Genomic DNA, 21,358 nt, shown 5'->3' with positions numbered 1-21,358 from the left:
TTAACTTAACAGTTTTACTTTCATAAAGGTTGATAATTGGTGTTTGGGGTTTAGTAGCACATCTGCCTATATATTCATATCTCTTTACATCAGGGGTTCTCAAAGTTTGGCCAATTTAGGGAGCCAGTATGTGATTGGGGGAAAATGCAAACATATAACTAAATAATTCCAAAACCAATCATTGATTTAGGAAACATTAAGATACCAGAAAGCATCAAATCCACCTGTTTGCAGATGAGACCGATCATTTTATCTGTCCCCCGAGATCTGACAAAGTAAGAGTTGATCCATTATTCCTGAATCCTACTTTTCTCCTCAACCATACAGCCCTTTTCAGTGGTGACTTTTCCATCTCACTTCCACATTAAACTGCCGTGTTGTTCACATTGACTGTTAAAATAATGGACGAAGCTTCTGGGGCCTGAAAAGTGAAGCCAATGTGGAAGTGCCTTAAACCTGCATTCTATCTAATTTCCAGCAGGGAATGACTACTCCACTGGTTGCAAAAAGAAGGCCTCATCGCTCTACTTTCAAGTGTTCTTCAATACAGCATGATGTTCATTTTATAAGTTATGGTGCCATTTATTTTAAAATAGAAGATAAAGCAGGGGATGCTTTAGGGGGGTGGCTACACGCCAACCTGTCAATCATGATAAAGGCTTATCAATGCTAACCATGGCACTATGTACATTAAATAGACATGATCTTGTTTTTGGGTGTCCATGTTTTTCTCTTAAACTTTGACCTTTCACTGTGTGTTTTAGCTACATCAAAGTTAATTGGAACATTTGGTCGCCTAAAAATGTCTTGTTCAATGTTATGCCAACCAAGCTAACTAGCTACCACTAGCTGGTAACTTAAGGAAAGGTTTTCCCATTTTCTGTACTGCCGTACATGCAGATGAATGGTGGCAGTACCTGGAGGTCCATGATTACCTGCCGGTAAATCTCCACTGGATGACTTGCTTCAGAAGGGTTAAAAGTCATGCTACGTCCACTATTTTTACAGTCTATAGTTGTTCACTGCAATCGCTAACTTTAGCTAACAGCACTAGCATTGATGACAGAACATATTTCCCGTGACACTCGCAAGGTGCCACTAGTTGCTATGCAACCAATAGCTTTCTACAAATTGTCTACCAAACTCCATGCACTGCTGCCATGGAGGGAAGCAATACACCATTCAACTTAACACAGTGCCCACACAAATATGACACAGAGCTGGATTGAAATTGGCGAAGTATCGCTTTCAGTGTGAGCTTGAGATGATGATGATTAAAATATACAGTAATGCATGTATTTCATGTCAAGTTCGGGGGTCGCACAATTTTTTTTTGAGGACTGCCATTGGCCCACAGACCGCACTTTGCTACACATTATGCGAAATATTTGAAAAGTTCACATTCCGAGATCACTCGACGTTGGTGCAATGAAATCTGATGGACTTTTAATCTCCCATCAAATAAATTTACCTCTAAAACAGAGTTTTATGTCCTTAACCTTTTCCTTTAAAGTGAAGGAGCAACTTGTTAGGGCTCCAGAGGTTCAGAGTTGGCGCGATGGCCCTGGTACCCGGCGGGCACCTCTCAGGATCTGCCTTGTCATCTAAGCGTTTACATAACTTGTGTCGGCAGCCAGGCCTGTGAGACACTGGATTGGCTCAGTAGCATGAACTATATTCTCATGTTGTTTATACATTCTGATTGCGGTTTACTTGACTGTCTGTAAGCAATTTGCAATGAGGGTAAAGTTGTACAACTGGGGGGCCGGGGGTGGAAGAACACTTAAAAATGTAAGGCATGGACCCTGTAGCTATCAGAGTCGCGCTTAATGGAGTTTGACATGCCACCTGATCACCGGGCTGTCAAAAATCTGATTGGCTGTTCTGTAATACAAGGAGAAGTGTTGTTTACCGTGAAATGATGAAATATGATGCTTTGTGTCCTACAGTAATATCAAACAGCATGCCACTAATAATGCACTGAGGAACGTTGCCAAAGATCTGGCAATTGCAAAATATGAATTAAATTTTTTCCTAAATTTGCCTTGAATGCCATATGAAATAGCGTCACATCTGAAGAAAACCTATCATTACATTTCTGATGAGTGTGGATACTGCCCAGTACATAATCCTTTATAATTATGCAAAAATTGTGGTCATTTTGGACCTCTTCATAGTATTTAGCATCTCTTTATTTTCGCTTTGTCGTTTTGTAGTCATTTTGCATCTTTTTGTAGTCGTTTTGCATCTCTTCATAGTAGTAGTTTTGCATCTCAGTATTGTCGCTTTACCGTTTTGCAGTCAGTTTGCATGTCTTTGAGCTGGTTCTGCATGTCTTTGTAGTAGTTTTGCATCTCTTTATTGTCACTCTCATTTTGCAGTCAGTTTGCATCTCTTTGTTGTCACTTTGTGTCTTTTTGTGGTCGTTTTGGGTCACTTTGTAGTCATTCGATTGACTTTCTAGCAAGAAATGCTAATTTGGCAGTGGGCAGAGGCCTAGGGACCCTACAGGTCGGGATGACACTTGGCCTGTGCCGGGTATGATGGTTTAGTAATCCATTTATGCATGAAAGTCGCAGAATAGGCCTAAAGTTTCGAAATTGGCACAATTTGCCTTAATATAAACACTACTATATTCTCAGCACCTTTAAACGTATTATTATAACCTAGTCCTTTGTGTAATAGCTTTGACAACTTTGCTTTACTCAGGATTGGATATACACTGTATGCCCTGACAGAACAGACTGACACCTCGTTCCACAGTAGATTATTTGTAGATGGGCGCCTGGCAGGCAGCAGCTGCCTGGTGGGGTGTGCTGGTGTGGGGCCTCTGTGAACGTCTTGACAACCTTGTTTGAGGCAGCCGTGTGCACGTTTCTCTCTTAGGGGTTGATCCATGTTGAACAAACACACCATTCAACTCAGAGCTTGGACCCTTGCCCTGCAGCCATATGCAAAACATTACAAAGCAACACAAGAGCATCATATGATCCTCAGCAGGGGAGCATCAGCAGAAAAGGAACCCCACCCGGCAGGCATGTATCAGAGGTGAAATCAAGTTGTCACATAGTATTTTAAAGTGATAGTCACATAATGAAGATACCAGGGACAAGTTTATTGATGATGAGATTTTCATTAGGAAAAGTTTAGCAAGAAGAGACTCACACACAACATTCATCTAGAATGATCAGAATAAAAGTTAATTATTATATTCTGTCTATATTATGTTCGAAGAAATTATTTTGACTTCAGTTGTTAGAGGCTCTCAGCGTAGGCAGTGCCAAAATGTGCAGATAAACAAGCACACATTCAGCTGTTATACAACGCAAATATGTATTCAAAAGTTCACTGTAGTTCATTGTCCCAGTTAACTGCATTTCTTTACTTCTTTACTTCTCCACTATGATAGATAGTGCTGTCCAGAGGCTTCAGCTATTTTTGAGCAAAGGGTTGTAGATCTAACCAGAAGAACATAACAGCATTATGAGCTTGGTTTGGATTTTTTTTGTCTGGCGTTCAGCAGTGTGCAGTGATCCAAAGACTGTTGAACTGAAGGATCATCACTGACATTATATGTTTAAACTTGAGGGACTATGAATTATTTTGTGATGTTGGCTCACTAAGGAGCCAACATCTCACTGTATCCTGTAAGATAAAATAGTGCAACATTTAGTCATCTTTCTAATCATTCAATAACCCTCTACTTTTACCATATAGCCTGTGGTCCACAGCGTTGCCATGCCTTCCTCTAAGGGTAATTGCTGTTGACATGTGGATAAACACACCCAACAGCACAGCTTGACACCAACTCCTGGGTCAGGACAAATGCTTTCCATATAGGGTAACTGAGAGGCAGGACCACAGGGTAGAAGTAGGTAGTGGCGTCAAAATATTTAGAGTAAATATATTTGATTGTTATTACTGTTTTCAGTGATACTGTCTACTGTTTACTGGGTAAGTCTGTGCAGAAGTTAAGAATGTTTCTTCATGGCACACTCTATGTGACTGGCAAGATGAAATTATTAGGTGCATCATTTTTGGAAATAAATACATTTTGAATTAATGAGCATTTGCACCACACGGTTATGGTTTTATCATTGCCATTCGTCTCTGCATTTGTCTCAGCAAGTAAAACAAGTGGTATCTGTGACAGACTGGAAATGTGACTTGGCCTTGACTGCAAGGAACATTAACTTACTTAAAACTTGACTCCTTAAGATTTGGCTTGACTTGACACCTAAAAGCACATTCAACCTTTGAGTCGTACAATTTGTTCAGGTGAAACTGCCTCTTGTGTGTACGTGTATTTTGTCCTCTTTCCAGGTCTTTGTGGTAGAAACAAGGTAGGGTAGCCTGACAAGCCAGACCCACATCAAGATGTTGGGTCTGGGAACTCACCATTGGCAGGGCTCAATCATACCTGTCAAGTTTTGGATTTGAAAATAAGGGAAATTTTCCGGCGTCCACCGCAAGCAGTCCCACCACCCCAACCAAGCTCCAGTATCCCTTACATTTTAAGACAGGTGTACAAGAAAGCTAAAATCACCACTTGATGCAGAATGCTGAAAAGATTTACAATTTATAACATTGCTTGTCTTTACATTTTATTTTCATTCCACACATTCTTTTCATTTCACATAACTTTTCTTTACTCTTTTAGTGAGTTATTGTACAAATTTGTTGCAGACTTTGCATTCTTTAAGATTGTTTTGGAAGGAGTGTATTTGTGGGCTGGGCCAGAGTGGTTTACATGAGAGTAGAGCGCAAACAGTTCTGTTGTCTAACGTCATCCTATTCTCTGTAACAATCTTTCATACCATGCTAAACACCCTTTCTCAACTTGCATTGCTATGGGGAATGCATAGTAAAGCCTTCATAAGTTTTGGCAGTGCACCGTCTCTGTCGTAGCGTCCATCATCCGTCTCTGTTTTTTTTTCTTTTTTTTCCCCGTCACTCAACATCTGACCTCACACACTAAACTCGCGACAACTGCCACCTACAGTACCTGTAGTAGGCTACTGCAGGTGGTAGTTATCGCGAGGCTAGTGACAGAGCTCAGATTGGGAATGTTTTTTTTTTTTTACTCCGCTCGGACCCGGGGTATTATTTTTTAATAACGCAGGTTAAAATACGGGAGATTTACGGGAAAATACTAATACGGGAGGACGGCGGGAAAGAAGGGTAAAATACGGGACTTTCCCGGCCAAAACGGGATACTTGACAGGTATGGGCTCAATCCAAGGGGCGGGATAAACGGTTGTCTTTCAAATTCCCTAAGCACGCAATAGGATAGCGCTACAACCAACCAGAGCAACGCTAGTTGATAGATTAAACGTATCCGGTTGACAAAACTCCGAACACATCTTCCTTTTTTAAGAATGACTTCAGTGCCGTTCTTTGTTTTTTTCTCAAAGAAAAGCTTAACTCCAAGTCTTCCAGAGTCGCGGCCAAAGCCGATTCGAAAGACTGCTGTTCATGCGCGTCAAGTACTAGTCTAGAAGTGAGTTCTTTTTTTTCTTTTCTTTCTTGGACCTATGATAGATTGCAGCAGCAGCCATCATCTTTTTTTTCAAGTAGCAGGGAATTCACGCGGAACCGTTGTAACTCTGCCGTCATTATGTTAAAGGCACGCCGACTTATTGGAAATTTTGCTTATTCCCCGTAAGCCCCAGAGTAAGACAAGTCGATACATACCCTTCTCATCTCCGTGCGTGCTGTAACGCTGTCTGACGGCTCCAGCATTAGCTTAGCCCAGCACAGATCCTTCAGGTAACTGGTTCCAACTAGCCTACTGCTCCGAATTGTGACAAAAGTGACAAAATAACGCTTGTAGAGCCACGGTGTGTACAAAAAACAACATAACATGAGACACAGCCATCTTCTATCTGTAAACAAACCGGGAACTATATTCTCAGACAGGCTTGCTGCGAGCATATCACTCCGCCCAAGTTCTATATTCTTCCGCCTGAGAATATAGTTCCCGGTTTGTTTACGGTTAGAAGATGGCTGTGTCCCATGTTACTTTTTTTTTGTACACGCTGTGACTCTACAAATCACAACATGTAAATAGGAACACGTTGGCGTTATTTTGTCACTTATTTGTAGCAGTAGGATTACTGGAACCATTCACCTGCCTGTTCTGTGATGGGCTGATGCCGCTGGAGACGTCAGACAGCTTTACAGCACGCATGGAGATGAGAAGGGTATGTATCGACTTGTCTAACTCTGGGGGTTACGGTGAATAAGCTAAATTCCCAATAAGTCGGCGTGTTCCTTTAAGCCATAGCTGCCAACACACCCGTTTTTCCCGGGTTTCTCCCGTTTTTTAGCCCTATCTCCCAGACCTCTCCCGGTTTGTTATTTCTCCCAGGAAACTCCCAGAATTTGCATGGCCCAAACTCCTTTATAAATAATCAGACCAATATGTTTGTTTAATGTTGACCAGTTGCCAGATCTTGTATGAAACGCATCCTAACACCATATACAATTTCAACCCGTTTGTCACCTCAACCTGGCAAACTATAACCCAGTTGCGCAGTTCATCTCTGTGCAATCTTCACGGAAAGTTCAGACCCGAAAGTGACCCGATAAAGATGGTAGGGGAAGGTGGTGTTCCTGCAAAGAAATCGAAATATAGCTGTAAATTTCAACATGTTGGGCGCAACAATTTACATGCATCTTACCTAGTCAGATCGACAACCTCCACGCTTTTTGTAAGGTGTGTCGCATTCATTTTTGACATTACCCAGCACATTAAAACACAGCGGCACCATCGCGCAGAAGAAGCACATAAGGGCACACAGGCGATTTCATCCTTCATCATGAAAGAACAGAGAGAGGCAGAAAACGTGAAGCAAGCTGAACTCAAGCTCCCTGGTCGCGCCGCAATGTGATTGGCCCGGCTAGAGTTTGGCTTTTCCAGCTCGCAAGCCAACGGAGATTTGCTAGATGACCCTGGCTGCAAATAAACATTTGCTGCCGATAGGGTGCGTCTAGATTGCTAGGCTAGAGGTAGGGTAGTTCAGGTACTAATGTTTGCACTCTATTTACTGAATACCGTCTCTCCATAGTGTAATTTCACTGCACTAGTTGTTTTCTGTCTACTTTGTACATTTAGGGCCCTATTTTAACGATCTGAAACGCAAGTGTGAAACGCCAAACGCAAGTAGCTTTGTGGGCGGATCTCTGGCGCTGTTGCTATTATACCGGCGGGATAAATGACTCTTGCGCCCGACGCAAATCTTAAATGGGTTGGTCTGAAGTAGCTAGGTGTGGTTTGGGCGTAACGTGAAAATAACCAATCAGAGCGTCATCTCACATTCCCTTTAAGAGCAGGCGTATTGTTCCGTGGCGGATTGCTATTATGACGGCGGATTTGCCTGGCGCACGCCAGCGGGAGCTGTCCGGGATGCGGCAAAGTAATAAATGCCCGTCTTGGCCGGGTGGCGATGTTGCTGCGGCCTCGCGGGCGCATCTCCTCAAGTCTGGAGAGGATTGCTGCAGCCATTCAGCATGGGCCTCCAAACGCACCACCTGCTCCTGTTGTGCCCCTTCCTTCTTCCCCCCACTCTATCTCCGTCCACCCGCTCCATCAGGAGCGCATCGCGCATTACTCCAGATTCACCAGATTCCGCCGGAGTGTCCAATCCCACCGTAGTTCAACATCACGTCTCCTTAAGTCCTCCTTTATTTCCTCATTTATGTCATCAACACATCCATGATTCATGGAAATGTGTAAAACACAACAAGCCACAAAGAATGCTGCGACTTTTTGAGGACTGTACTGTAAAATGCCTCCTGACCTATCCAAACACCTGAAGCACATTTTCAGTAATAATTTTCTTTGTAATTATGTATGGTTTTCAAAAATGGGAACTGCTGTAGATGAGAGAAGTGTATGCGCGTTGTGCACACACTACATTATGGCCAAGCATTCGTCCCTAAAATAGCATCTGAATAACGCGCTACTGACTTTAGACCAGGTTTTTCCTGGTCAGTGGCGGAATTGTTTTCTGAAACTGCAAAATAGGACTACGTAACGTTTGTGCCGGAACACGCCTCCTCTTTTCGCTGAACCGCCCCCGGGAGCGCAAATACATTCCCTAATTTACCGACGTGCGTCTGTGGAGGGAAAAGTCCGCTGTGCGTCGGGTGCAAAATAGGAATGATACATGCGACGGTGTACAAAGGCAATTGTGCTGAGTGCAAGATAGGGCCCATAGTCTGACTACAATTTATAGCATGTCTTTCTGTCCTGGGAGAGGGATTCCTCCTCTTTTTTTGGGTCTAAGGATAGAGGATATTTAATGCTGTGAATATTTTAAAGCCATTGGAGACATGTGTGTGTGTCATTAAATTAACTTGGTCTCATTAATGTTAAAAAATACAGTACATTGTTCACTTGAGATGGTTTTGAATAACAAAAAAGGAATAGTTTGACATTTTATGAAGATGAGAAGGTTTTTGTACAAATTGACACAAACAAGATATATAATTTGAATTACTAATTTAATTTAATTAATTTTAATTTATTAGTGAGCTTTAGAGGTGTTGGTGGGCAGATTTTGTGACCTTTAGATGTAGCCAGCCAGGCGAGCTGTCCCCCTGTCTTTGTTCTTAGCTAAGCTAACTTGCTGCTGGCTGTAGCTTCATGATTAACGTACCGATGTGAGAGTGGTATCTTCTCATCTAACACCACACCAGAAAGCGAATAAGCCTATTTCCCAAACTATTCTTTTGATAGTTGAATTAGACGTGCCTTTGAATACTTAAAAAACTGCACCATTTGTTAGTACAATGATGATAATGTAAAAGTCATAATCTCTTTTATTTTTATTGTTCATCATTTGCATTACTATTTGTACATCATTATTTACTTACCCACATGTTAATCAAAACCAGTGACATTTAAATAACTGTTAGACGCAGTGATTTAGCCCCCACGGCTCCATCTCAGCTTTCTTCCAGACTGTTGAAGTAATGCTGCCACAAAACAGCATAAAATGTTTATCACATTTCTCAAACTAGCTGATCCCATAATCAGGTGTAGCCAAACAATTGCGTTGCAGGTTTATTCATTATCCCATCTATTTCCCTCGGTGAATATGCTATTGTAAAAGGCAATGACAGTCACACCAGTACAAGTCACCAGAGGAGTTAGTGAGGAAAATAATGAGGTATTCAGGGAAATTTGACAGACATTTTATGTTTGTCTTCTTTTCTTTCTCTAGATTAGCATCAGCAGTTTGAGAGGTGGCAGTGGCTGACTTTCCTGGTATCAGTCAAAATATCAGGGGACTTCTGACTTGGGTGAGTAGAAAATGATATATTTCATCCTGAAAAAATAAAATGTTCCTGTAATTTACTTTTTGTACATACAGTATATTGTAAAGCACTTTATTGCACTGTATTTGTGCTCAGAGGAAGCCCCCCACTATACCACTATAAAAAGACAGAGAGAAGTAACCTACAGAAGTTAAGAAAAAAAAGACTTTGAAGTTTGAATCTGTTAGCCAAACTGTTTATCAGATACAAACAGTGTAAAGCCTTGCTTTTATGCTTTTTAGGTATATTATTAATACATGTCACAGATTTTACACAAAATCAAAAAAACACATTTCAACACAACACAAAAACATTTCACTCTTCAGCTTTCTTGTCCAAATTAACTGTGAATGTGCTTCTTCAATAAATTAATCTTTGATTCAAATACAAGCTTGTTTTATTCTTGTGTAACTGTCCATGGGTTTTGCAGATCATAAGGCATATTACTGCATGTTCAAGTGGTGAGTGGTATGTTTTTTTTATCTTAGGAACAATCATTTGGTATTGATTTACTGTAACTCTTGTGTTTTGTTCAAATTTGCTTTGCTTCATAGTTTGGCACCCCAAAGACCCACTGCTGTGTAATAAAAATAATAATAAAGATAGCTTAACTCCTAGAACAGAAATCCAAATAGACTACTTTGGGGTTATTTTACTGCTAACAGAAGTGCAGCATTTTCAGACTTCTGAAACATGAATCATAATTTTTATATGTAATTCTCTTAAAATCAGGAAAAGTCATAAAGTATCAAGGTGTTAAAACAATTTTAAGCAGTTTCTTGAGCTGTTACCCAGGGCCCAGGCTCTCCAAGACCTCAAAAACAGAACATTATGTTAAAAGTGTAAATCATATTTTCTCCAGGAAGGAGAAGGAAGATGGGTATATATTTAGGGGTCCAAGCCCGAGGCTGGGAGAATCGGCGGTAGCGAAGCTACGCCGTTTGCACAGCAGGGCTGTGGAACCCTATTGCTTTTCTAAGGTTTCTTATTCTTCTGCCGATAAAACACATGCTACAGCCTAAACCGTACATGGTGGGGGGGTGCCATTTTCAGGACTAGTCCAGATCACTGCAAGGACCTCGGACAAAGAAATTCAGCCACTTACACCACTAGGTGGCGCTATAGCAGAAAAAAACGCGTTTAGCCTTATAACTCCCACACTATACACCCAACATTCAAAAACCATACATCTACGCGTTCACTGGATCTAGCTGAATCACGTGATATAGGCCACGCCCATTTCCGCCTAGACTTTTATGCGTGAAAAATCGCAATTTATCGTAAACCTGCTTTTTCTTACTCCTCCTAGACCGTGCGACCGATCTGCATGAAACTTGGTACGTAGCCTCTCCAGACCGACCTGACAAAAAGTTATCAAAAGAATTTTTGTCGGATGAAATTTGCATAATTTACGCGCAAACAAATTTGTGTAGCTAGCTACCAAGACACAAACGTCACCATATCTTTGCCATAATAAATGGTATCATCGCGAATCTTTAGCATGTTGTTTTTCATGTCCCTCTAAGGCTCCCCAACCAATTTCCCAAAAATTGGCCACTAGGGGGCCCTACAAGTACAAAAACTTTATATCTCATGAACGGCTCATCCAATTTTTACGAAATTTTGAGTGTACCATATCGGCCCACTCCTGAGGCACGCCTACAGTGGGGTACTGATTCGTCAAAGTGGGTGTGGCCTATGGGACCCGGGTTTGGATTCACCACTTACACTAATGTGAGCAACTTAAAATTTACAGCGTAGATGGACAATGGGTCATGGACCTTACCTACCACAAATTACACACATGCCCACTAGATGGCGCTAATGACGTAAAATGTGTATTTGCCTATAACTCCCACAGTCTACATCGCAGATTAGAAACCCTTATATCCATGTGCTCCTTGAATCCATCTGAGTCTGAGGATATAGGCCACGGCCATTTGCGCTAAGACGTTTTTTCGCAATATCGCGCAATGCGCAAAACAAACTTTTTCTACTCCTCCTAGGCCGTGCAAGCTATTGGCACGAAACTTGGCAGGTAGCATCTCCATATGGACCTGACCTAAAGTTATCAAAAGAATTTTGCTACGTTACACCATTTGCAATTTACAAGCAACCAAATTTTCGTAGCTAGCCACAAAACACGAACGCCAAATCTCGGCCAAATCAATACGTATCGGAGCAAAACCCGTGAGTGTTGTTCGACATCTGACTCCGAGCCTCCCTACCAAATTTGGTGAAAATCGGCCGTTAGGGGGCGCTATAATGAACGTAGAGGCCTTTTGGCAAATAAGTCAATGCATTTAAATGAGAATAATTTGCAATGGAAATATCTTTGCTGCAGTAAACGCTATCATCACAAAACTTAAGATTATTGTTCGACATGCCACTCTGCAGCTCTCCACCAGATTTGGTGATGATCGGCCTTTAGGGGGCGCTATAATTGAGGTAGAAGTGTTTTGGTCTTTTTCGCAATGAAGAGGAAATTTGCAATTGCATTTCACTACAGACTTTGGAGCTCGCACTTGGTCAAATTTCCTGACTTTTGCCTCGCCGCCATTGTGCTTGGGGTTCTCCTTTCACGGGCTCCACTTCCGTGGGCTCTTAGCATCGTCACGGGCGACTCGCGCCAGGGGGGACTGGCGCCGGGGAGGCTTGGACCCGGTTCATAACTGCTTGCAGTTCTAGTTTTATTTATTTTCTTAACTTATCTTATTCCACAGCCACAAGCACCTCATTTAAAAATATTTGGGTTTGTAGAAGAAACATCTACATATACAGAACATTCTGGCAGTTACTCTGTGAGGCACATTAGTTCCCTTAGATAAGTGTTGTAATTGCTGCTGACAGTAAATCTGCAGAAATATTGTGCATTTTTTGGGAAAGTCGATGTTTGCCATCATGTGATGCCCTTATCAATTACCATATATGATCGTTATGAAGCATTTATTGCCGCTTGTGAAAACAGCATCTCAAAGCGAGGCTTCCATCATTTCCATTATTATCGGGAGTTCAGATGATTACAATTGATCTTCCTCCAGGATCAAATCCAAGCCTAAGGGAAGAAAAACAAATCCTCATTATTATAGAAATAGGATCACTGTAGCCATGGTTCAAATGCCAGTCGATTTTCATCACATATCCATTGTGCAACTCAATATACAGTAGTTTCCCATACAAATGTGCAAGAATTCAAGAACAATGTGGTATAATTTTCTTGTGGGACATAATCTATGCTGACCTAGAAATCCATACATATTAAAATGGCAAATTAATAGTGGACAGTGCTGAAGAACACAGAGTTCACTAATAAGTCCTTCATTTTCTAAGGATGTTTTTTTTATTGTGCGTTCACATCCTAGGATCACTGCAGTAGTTTCAGTTGAAATCGATCACCATCCATTCTATAGATGTTCCAATCTGTTCAGGTTGAAGTTCATCTAATCACAGCAAATCAAAACACTGCATCATACTTTTCTCATCTTCAAAAAGCACCTGCATATATTCAGGGATGAACTGAACTGAACTGAAAAGCAAGGAGTCTCAGAGCCCGTCATTACAGTTACTTACTATTGTGGTTTGGTTATGTAATTATGGTGAGTTATAATTTTTTAATGTGCATGCTTTCTACTTACTGTAGCAATAGAAACTCCAGAACATTTAAGCCCTGCTGCACTGAAATACTGTAGTGCAGTGCAGCTGTTTACAGTCTTTCTACCATTGTTAGCTATGCAGTATAAACTGTTTAAACCTACACTAATATAGAGTCTGTAAAGCAAAAGCTGGAGCAGAGTGTGACTGCAAACATGCTGCAATGTTAACTGAAGCAAAACTGTAAACCAACCATGAATAAAGCACGTTTATAATAAAATATGACATTTATAATCAATAAATATTTAAGGTGGTCCCTCCAGCTTTGACCTAATTTATAATTAAAGCACTTTACATAAATTCATAATGATGTTATGACAATAGAGGACGTAACACAAACACTGACTATCTATTTGCTTATGATGTATAACATATTGATCTTATACTGCTGCTCGGGGCGTGTTTTAATAAAACAAGCATATGGAGCGTTGGACAGTCTACAACTGCATGTCAGTGTGGAATTTTCTGTTGAAAAACGTAAAGCTGAACTTTAGTTTGACCGTGTTTATTACACCCATCATTATGAATTGATTGCATTTCAGAGAAAGACATGGAGACACTAAATTCAACACAGTTCATCCTCTGGGGAGCACAAGTCCTTTTTTTATATTTCCTTGAAATCGTCCCATTACAATGTGAGAATTCTTGTGTATGAGTGTGATGAGCAGCCTGATGTTGGTGCTAGAAGAAACTAGGTCAGAGAGTCATCCTAATATAAGGATTTATCCTCTGGGGACCATGCATACTCACAATATATTAGCCATTATGGATTGATTTATTGTGTCAAAAATAGACATTTGAGCAAAGGCTGGTGTTAGAGCTTACCAAATTTTTAAAATAACAATGGTTTGTTCTATAAGGGGCATGAATGTCAACATCATCAGGGTTATTTTCACAGATTTTATAAAGCTTCTCCAGAACAAGCGTCTTGTCAAGCAAATTAATTAACAAGCATAAGTAAATGTCAGGGTAATTGGCATTTATTTGTAGAACTCTGGACAAAATGTAGTATTATGACATTTGGTGAGAATTTTAAAATGCACCTTTGTGACCTTTGCCCAGGATTTTGTGTATGTCATGTCAATTCATTTTACTGAGGTAATAGAAAATCTATCTTTTAATTCAATTTCAGTTGCAAAAATTACATGATAATACCCTAATGGAAAAGACTTGATTGCTAGACTGCCTGATTTGGTTCTTGCTTGAAATCAACCCTCCCAAACCTGAAGGATTGAAGTCGCCGTTGATAACTATAGAGGTGCCAAGAGAGTTTCTAGTTAAGACCTGAAAGGCCTGATTACAATCTGGCTTTTTTCACATGGCACATGCCCCAAAGGCAAAGGCAAGTAATGACAAGGTTGGATCTTATTTTATTATATCAGACAAAGATGAACTTTGAATAAAGATTTATCAAGTTCAGTTTGCAATGACAAAAACCCAGATGTTTTGAAAAAGGAGCCAATTGTTTTAAACTGATTAAAACTGTGATTTTACAGTATGTTACCATCCAATCCATCCTTTTTATGTTCTATTTCTCCCCTACCTAATACAGTTTCTAAATGTACACTTAACCTACATGTTTACCAGTTGATAACAGTAGCTTAGCAATTGGATACATCACTGCTTTTCTTTGATGATTCCTTACATTTAAATGTGTCCTGTAGTGTTTAGTAGGTGGAGAGAGAAGTGTCAGTATGGATCTGTTGTCGTAAGGTTTGAATGAATGATTTCTCTTTAACCCCAGCAAGAACAACAGACTAAAGTCCAAGTGCAGTTTGAACCAAAACAATAGCATTTAATAAGTCTAAAGGCTTAAGAGGAAAATAGTGCTGTAACAAAATTTTACTTTGCTGTACTTTAACAGTCAAAAAATGAAATTCATGCGTACCTTAAGTATTCTATTAGTATTTTTATTTACTAATATGGCACAAAAGGAGGCATTAAATCTATAACAAAAAGCAATAAAGCATCTTCATATAATGAAATGCTCTGTAAACGATTATGCAAACGTGAAGTGAAATGGACACAAAATTAGCTGCTTATTGTGATGAATGTATCTGTGTTTAGTCACAACAACATTCAGTTAATACAGATGTAATCATTATAAAATTTCCTTCATACAGAAATGAATAAGGAAGGCCTATTATAGATAGACTTTTTATTACCATCTCAGAAAAGCATTAACATAGGCATCTTTACCAATGAAAAAGAGAAAGTTGAGACAGTGAGATGATGAAATAATCTGAGAGTGAGTCATTCTAGAGAAAAATGTAACATCATTCTTTTGCCATAAAGTATTTATAAAAAGCGCACATCCTGAACCCTGTCTGGTCTGATCCTGTCTATATACTGTAATTAATAGTGAAGTTGCAGAACCTTAGAGAAGATCTCATTCCACATCCAGCTGGGCTTTAGAGGTGATATCCAGTTAAAAAGATTGTAGAAGTAGAGAAAGATAGCACATTTCAGCTAAAATAGTGCCAAACAATTCTTAACTGATTTGAAATTATTTATTTTTTAAGAGAAACCTAACAGAGCTTGAAGGTTTCTCATTCTGCAGTCAAGCAGAGAGATTCACTAATGGCTTCAGTCATTTCTCTTGAGGTAATACACTGGTTTAATGCCATCTGGTGAGAATCATAGAGGTTTGGCAACAAAATGTAACTTGAAAAGCCTTTTGAATAATTGACCCTTCCTTTTAAGCTTTATATATTAGTTTGTAAAAATGACAAAAGCAGTATTATTTTTATAGACCTAGGCTGCTAGTTGCCAGACATGTTCTTAAAACCAGCTATAGATTGATGATTAAGAATGGTGGGGAGAAAAACACCCAATTTGCTGCCACTTTTGTTCAGGGTTTTACATTTTTTTATAGCATTTTGTCCCTTAAAATTGTTTGTCCCCAAAAAATTTAAAAAACTGAAAAGAAAACTCATGCATGCCATTTTTTTGCATAATGAAATTTCCATCAGATATCAGTTAGGGGCAAAGCATTTTTTTTAACATCAAACATTTAATTTAACATGGAGGAGTTTGTGAGCAGGCATTTAGGCATTTTAAGGAAGACAAGGGTGATGTAGATTAATGTTTTTCACTACTCATACCTATACTCTATGCATGTGCACCACACTGTACAGTAAACGAAGAATCAATCTGTACTCATGACATTATGTGAATAAATTAAATGATGGTAGGCTTATTTACACATCCCTGCTTTTTTAAAAAGCAGGCATTAGCGTCTTATTTTACCGACGGCTTGAATACTTGGACCACTCAGATAACATATGCAGAGGACACAAATTGCGACACTGCAATCTTTCCGCTTCTACAAAACATAAATCACGGCAAGACAGAGTGGGGAGGGAGAAGCTAATGGAGCAAGGATCACAACCATGTCATTTCTCAGACAGGTTTACAAGGCATCGAGTATACAAACCTTTTTTCCACACACTTTCTGTAACTTACTGGCAAACACACCTGGACAACGAACTGGAAACTATCTTTATGAGCTTAGAACATTTATTATTGTCATTGAGGATATACACTGAAAATGGACATGTATATGCACTTCTGCTCTCGATACCCCTGGAATGTCACTCTCATTGTGTACTCAAAAATTATTCTCCCATACACTGCAGACAAAGGATTTACACATAGCCTGTAGAGGTATTGATGATATCATGGGTTTAAATGCCTTTAAAAGCTTTTTATCACTTCTGACAAAGAAGTATTTCACATTTGTTTGCTAAATCTTAGGCTAAAGTGTCCAAAATCATTAAAACATAAATCGGATCATATAAGCAGCATTTGAATGTTGTCAAGGTAGGGCTAAATTTAGCAACTGTATATACTGCTGGGGAGTTTTATCTATAACAATGCTTGTTTTATAAACTGATCATATGTGTGACGTATAAAATCTTTAAGTATCTAAAGTAACTATAGCTGTCAGGTAAATTAGGTGGAGTAAGAAGTACAATATTTCACTCTAAAATATAGTGGAGTAGAAGTAGAAAGTACCATACTCAAGTAAAGTACAAGTACCTAATGGGCACATTTACCCAAGTACAGTACTTGCTTATGCAAAGGAGTATCGTGTGTAATTATGTACTTTATTAACTTAGATGCACATATCAGAAACCATCTCTTATTAAATATGACATTTTGAATTCTCATTTTCTCAGAGAGCACATTTTAAATGGGAACAAATATGAAAAGATGTAAAAACCAGCCCATTTTTTAAATATGAGTAGGCCTACATAATTTAAAGTGCCCGTATTATGAAAAAAATACTTTTTCTGGGATTTGGGGTGTTATTTTGTGTCTCTGGTGCCTCCACACGCATACAAATTTGGAAAAAACAAACATCCATGCTGTTTTGCGTGAGATACAGGTTTCTGAATGTATCCTGCCTTCAGTCTCTGGGTGAGCTGTTCAAAATCGACAGGGCTTTCTACATCACTAGCCGAAACGAGGTGGCTAACCGTAGAATGCTAGCGCTAGCATATGGAGCTAGAACAGTCTCAATAAAGATAAATGCACACACTACATTCACACATGCACATACAAGATTCATACATGCACACACATGATTCATAAATACACACAGGATACACAAATGCACACAAAATTCACAAATGCACACAAAATTCACAAATGCACACAAAATTCACAAATGCACACAAAATTCACAAATGCACACAAAATTCACAAATGCACACACAATTCACAAATGCAAACACAATTTACAAATGCACACAAGATTCAGAAATGCACAGGACAAGATTCAGAAATGTATTTCTGATGCACACACAAATATATCTTGATTTACAAACTGCTTGCGGTCTGTGAACTTTCACTGCATTTGTGTGTGAATTTTGAGACTCCCCTGACGTGGCTCAACTCACAAATGCATTTTTTAAACAGGGAATGATCTGCAACCAATCAGATATCTCCCTTGTTTTAGCCAATCACAAGAACGCACCCCACGTGACATACGTCACGATTTGGGAGGTGCCTATGGCCTGAGCCCGTCCACCATTTCGGCATACCTACTGTCGGTCAAGGGGGTAAGCTTCGCTTCTGAACGCGAACCTCCGATGGCGCCATTTTGTTGCTACAAAGGTATCACCTCTTGTTAGCATTCCACTGACCGCCATTTTTTTTTTACGTCACTTGACTGCGAATAACTTTACATCTGAAGCGTTTAAAGACTCTATTTGTCCGTTGTTTAGTTCTAAAGAAACACGACAATGTATAAAAGGCTCCATTACCTTGTACCTCACGTTATGGCTCCGTAGCAGACGTTTTTGTAAAAATACGCTAACGATTGTGTCATAACTAAAGTGACTTACTGTCGCACAGTAGAGGAATTACCGTATAGTACAGGAGAAGCTCGCAGGCAGCTTCGATTCGACATTAGCTGTTTAGGTTTAATTACGAATGTTAACTAGCATGTTAGTTAGCAATAATTAGCCTGTGCTTATGTTATCTCCTTACATATACCTACACTCTCCTTCTCTGTAAGATTGGGAATGATTGAGATTTCTCTTGGCACAGCTACCAGAAGACTTCCAACTTTCAGACACGTTGCTCACGTCACATTTACGTTGTCTCTGTCAGTTGGAGGCTGCGCAGTAAAGGAAGAGATCACCGGAAAAGTGCTTCTAATACCCTTCACTGGTCTCCGTCCAGAGCAACGGGGTCTATTGGTCCATTAATATATATGTCAATGCCGTCGGTACACGATCCGTTCTGCCTGCACGATCCGTTCTGCACATGCGCAAGATAATACTGTTTTACCGAGGATACGACCTGCACGATCTGTTCCACGCTAGCCTATGGCTAGCCTCCTCTGGGAAGCTAACGTTAGTTTAGCTAACAGCTAATTCGGCTAACCGCTAGCTGACAGCTAGATTCTGTCTAAATTAACGTTAAGTCAACCTTAATGGGAGAAGCAGGCTACAGCTACATTAAGACTTTACAGTAATAACAATAAAGACAAATATTGAGTGATTGTATTTTAAATGAGCACAAGTAAAGTAGAACTGATGTAACAGCTGTTATATATGTTAACGTTTATTTTCAAGTTTTATTACATGCTGTCTCAGCTAGCGGTTAGCTGAATTAGCTGTTAGCTAAACTAACGTTAGCTTGGCTGTCGACCGGAAGCGTAACTAACATTAGCTTGGCTGTCGACCGGAAGCATGGAACAGATCGTGCAGTGTCGTGAATCCTCGTACAACAGCGCATGCGCGAACATTTTGCGCATTTGCAGAACGGATCGCACATGTGCAGAACGGATCGTGTACCGACACCTACACCAGAGTGATAGAGAATGGCTCTGACCTACACTATCGGTAACCAGGGGCAACCATAGACTGTATAGGGGGCAACAATGTGAGTGCTGCATTTCAAAACACTTGAAGAAATGGATGTGGAACTGTGAACTGGGCTGTTTAATTTGTTTTGTTGAGATGGAGAAAGTGAATCAGTGTCAGTCCGCTTGCAGGAGGAGAATATTCTGTCGGCAACTTTGGCCGCAATGTGCGAAGGTAGGTAACGTTACTACCGTTTTTTCTTATTTATCCCATGTCAATGAATTAAACTTTTCAAACGTTCATGTTTGTACTTTGTAGTTGTCATAACACTTACCGGTAAGGAGAATTGCATTAATTAATCTAAATTACATTAAGCTTACAGTAGCTAACAGTTTACATTAGCTAGCTTGTAGTTTACTGCATGTATGTAACATCAGCCCATTGTCCAGTAGCTTCTAGATTTCAAACAAATGCAGTGCAAAATATGATCAGCAACTACAACAAGGTAAACGCTACCAGCTAATGAAGGTTGCCACAGGTAGTATGATATGCAGTAAACTGCAAGCGAGAAAGGTTAAATAACTGTAAACACACAAGCTACAAGGCTACAACCAACATAAGAGCTAGGTGTAGCTAAGTGTGTTAAATGATCAACAGTCAGTTAAGACCATGATAAATAAACTACACCACTACACATTTACATGAAGTACCTTAATGTTACAGTATGCTAAAATTTACTTGTGATACAATTATAATCTTACCAGGACAGGTTGGATAACTACTGGACTAACCTAAAGCTTTCTCCTTCTGTCTGCAGCCTGGAAGCAAAACCATCATCGGCAGCTGAGTCTGATCGCTGCTTCATGTTGAATATACTTGTGTACAGTATATAGTCATGTTTGAATAAATGTTATAAAAAAAAATACACGTTTCGTTAATGTCTTTTAAGAGCTTGTTTACCTAACTAGTTATTAAAACAGGTAGCATCTGAGTATAATTATTCAGCTAGAAGTTTCCCGTCTCCAGGTCACAATTTGATGGAAAGATAGACATTGAAAAACTGTTAACATTAAATATATATACACACACAAAAGACACAGACAAATCAGTTAATTTGATGCATTTATTTTTTGAATGGCAATCTCTAATATAGCAAATAATCTATTCAACATCTTTTGCTTTCCCTCTACTCCTCATCTCTCCCTTCTGGTGATGCTAGTGCAGCCTCCGTTTGTTCCTTAGTCCCTGTTAAAAGACAGCAGCAAACACAAGACAATGTTTACCGTTATGAATGCTCTTCACATGGGAAACTACTTATACATTTTAGCTTTCATTGAATGTTGCTAGTGAAGTAAACAAGGTGCAGCTTTACCTCCCATCCTGCAGCTACAACTGATAAACACACATTTCTAAGTCACTGCTAACGTTACGCATATACAGTAACAGCTTATAAAAAGAGATGAAAATGCCACCGGACATTAAACTTTACAAACACAAATGGCACGAAAGACAGCGACCCAGCTAACAGCCTTGTGTTAAATGATTAGCACGGGTGTATTTACTTATGCTTAGCAAGCACTGTAGTTAGCTAGCAGGCTAGGCAACAACGTTAGCTAGGTGCACTTCGTGGCTTTAAGAGCCGACAACATAAACACATTTTAAGAGAACTTACCCAAATAAATATGCAGAGAACACACTCCCATCGACTGGGAGATTAGGTCAAAAGTAAAGTCCTTTCTTCTAATTGCAGCCACCCGATAAATCTGACGTCTCTAGAATAAAGACCTCCGCAACCAACATAAACAATGAACATGAGCAGTTCAAAATGGAGGAAGGGGGATCTCTGGGGGCGGGGCGCTGTGCCGTGGCTAATAAGTAAACACGTGGGGTGCGTTCTTGTGATTGGCTAAAAAAAGGGAGATATGTGATTGGTTGCAGATCATTCCCTGTTTAAAAAAATGCATTTGTGAGTTGAGCCACGTCAGGGGAGTCTCAAAATTCACACACAAATGCAGTGAAAGTTCACAGACCGCAAGCAGTTTGTAAATCAAGATATATTTGTGTGT

General features: G+C 39.8%; 1 long non-coding RNA gene across 1 annotated transcript; it reads right to left on the bottom strand.

Moving 5' to 3' along the window:
- Positions 1-20,401: 20,401 nt before the first annotated feature.
- Positions 20,402-21,151, bottom strand: LOC120548320. Its single transcript, XR_005637167.1, has 2 exons — positions 20,965-21,151; positions 20,402-20,537 (listed from the first exon to the last, which is right to left on the bottom strand). It is a non-coding gene; the product is annotated as an uncharacterized LOC120548320 (long non-coding RNA).
- Between the last annotated feature and the right edge of the window lie 207 nt (positions 21,152-21,358).

The sequence above is a fragment of the Perca fluviatilis genome, chromosome 19 (assembly GCF_010015445.1).
Source record: "Perca fluviatilis chromosome 19, GENO_Pfluv_1.0, whole genome shotgun sequence".
NCBI lineage: Eukaryota > Metazoa > Chordata > Actinopteri > Perciformes > Percidae > Perca > Perca fluviatilis.
Note: the sequence above shows the minus strand (reverse complement) of the source record. Positions and strands in the feature narration are given on the sequence as shown.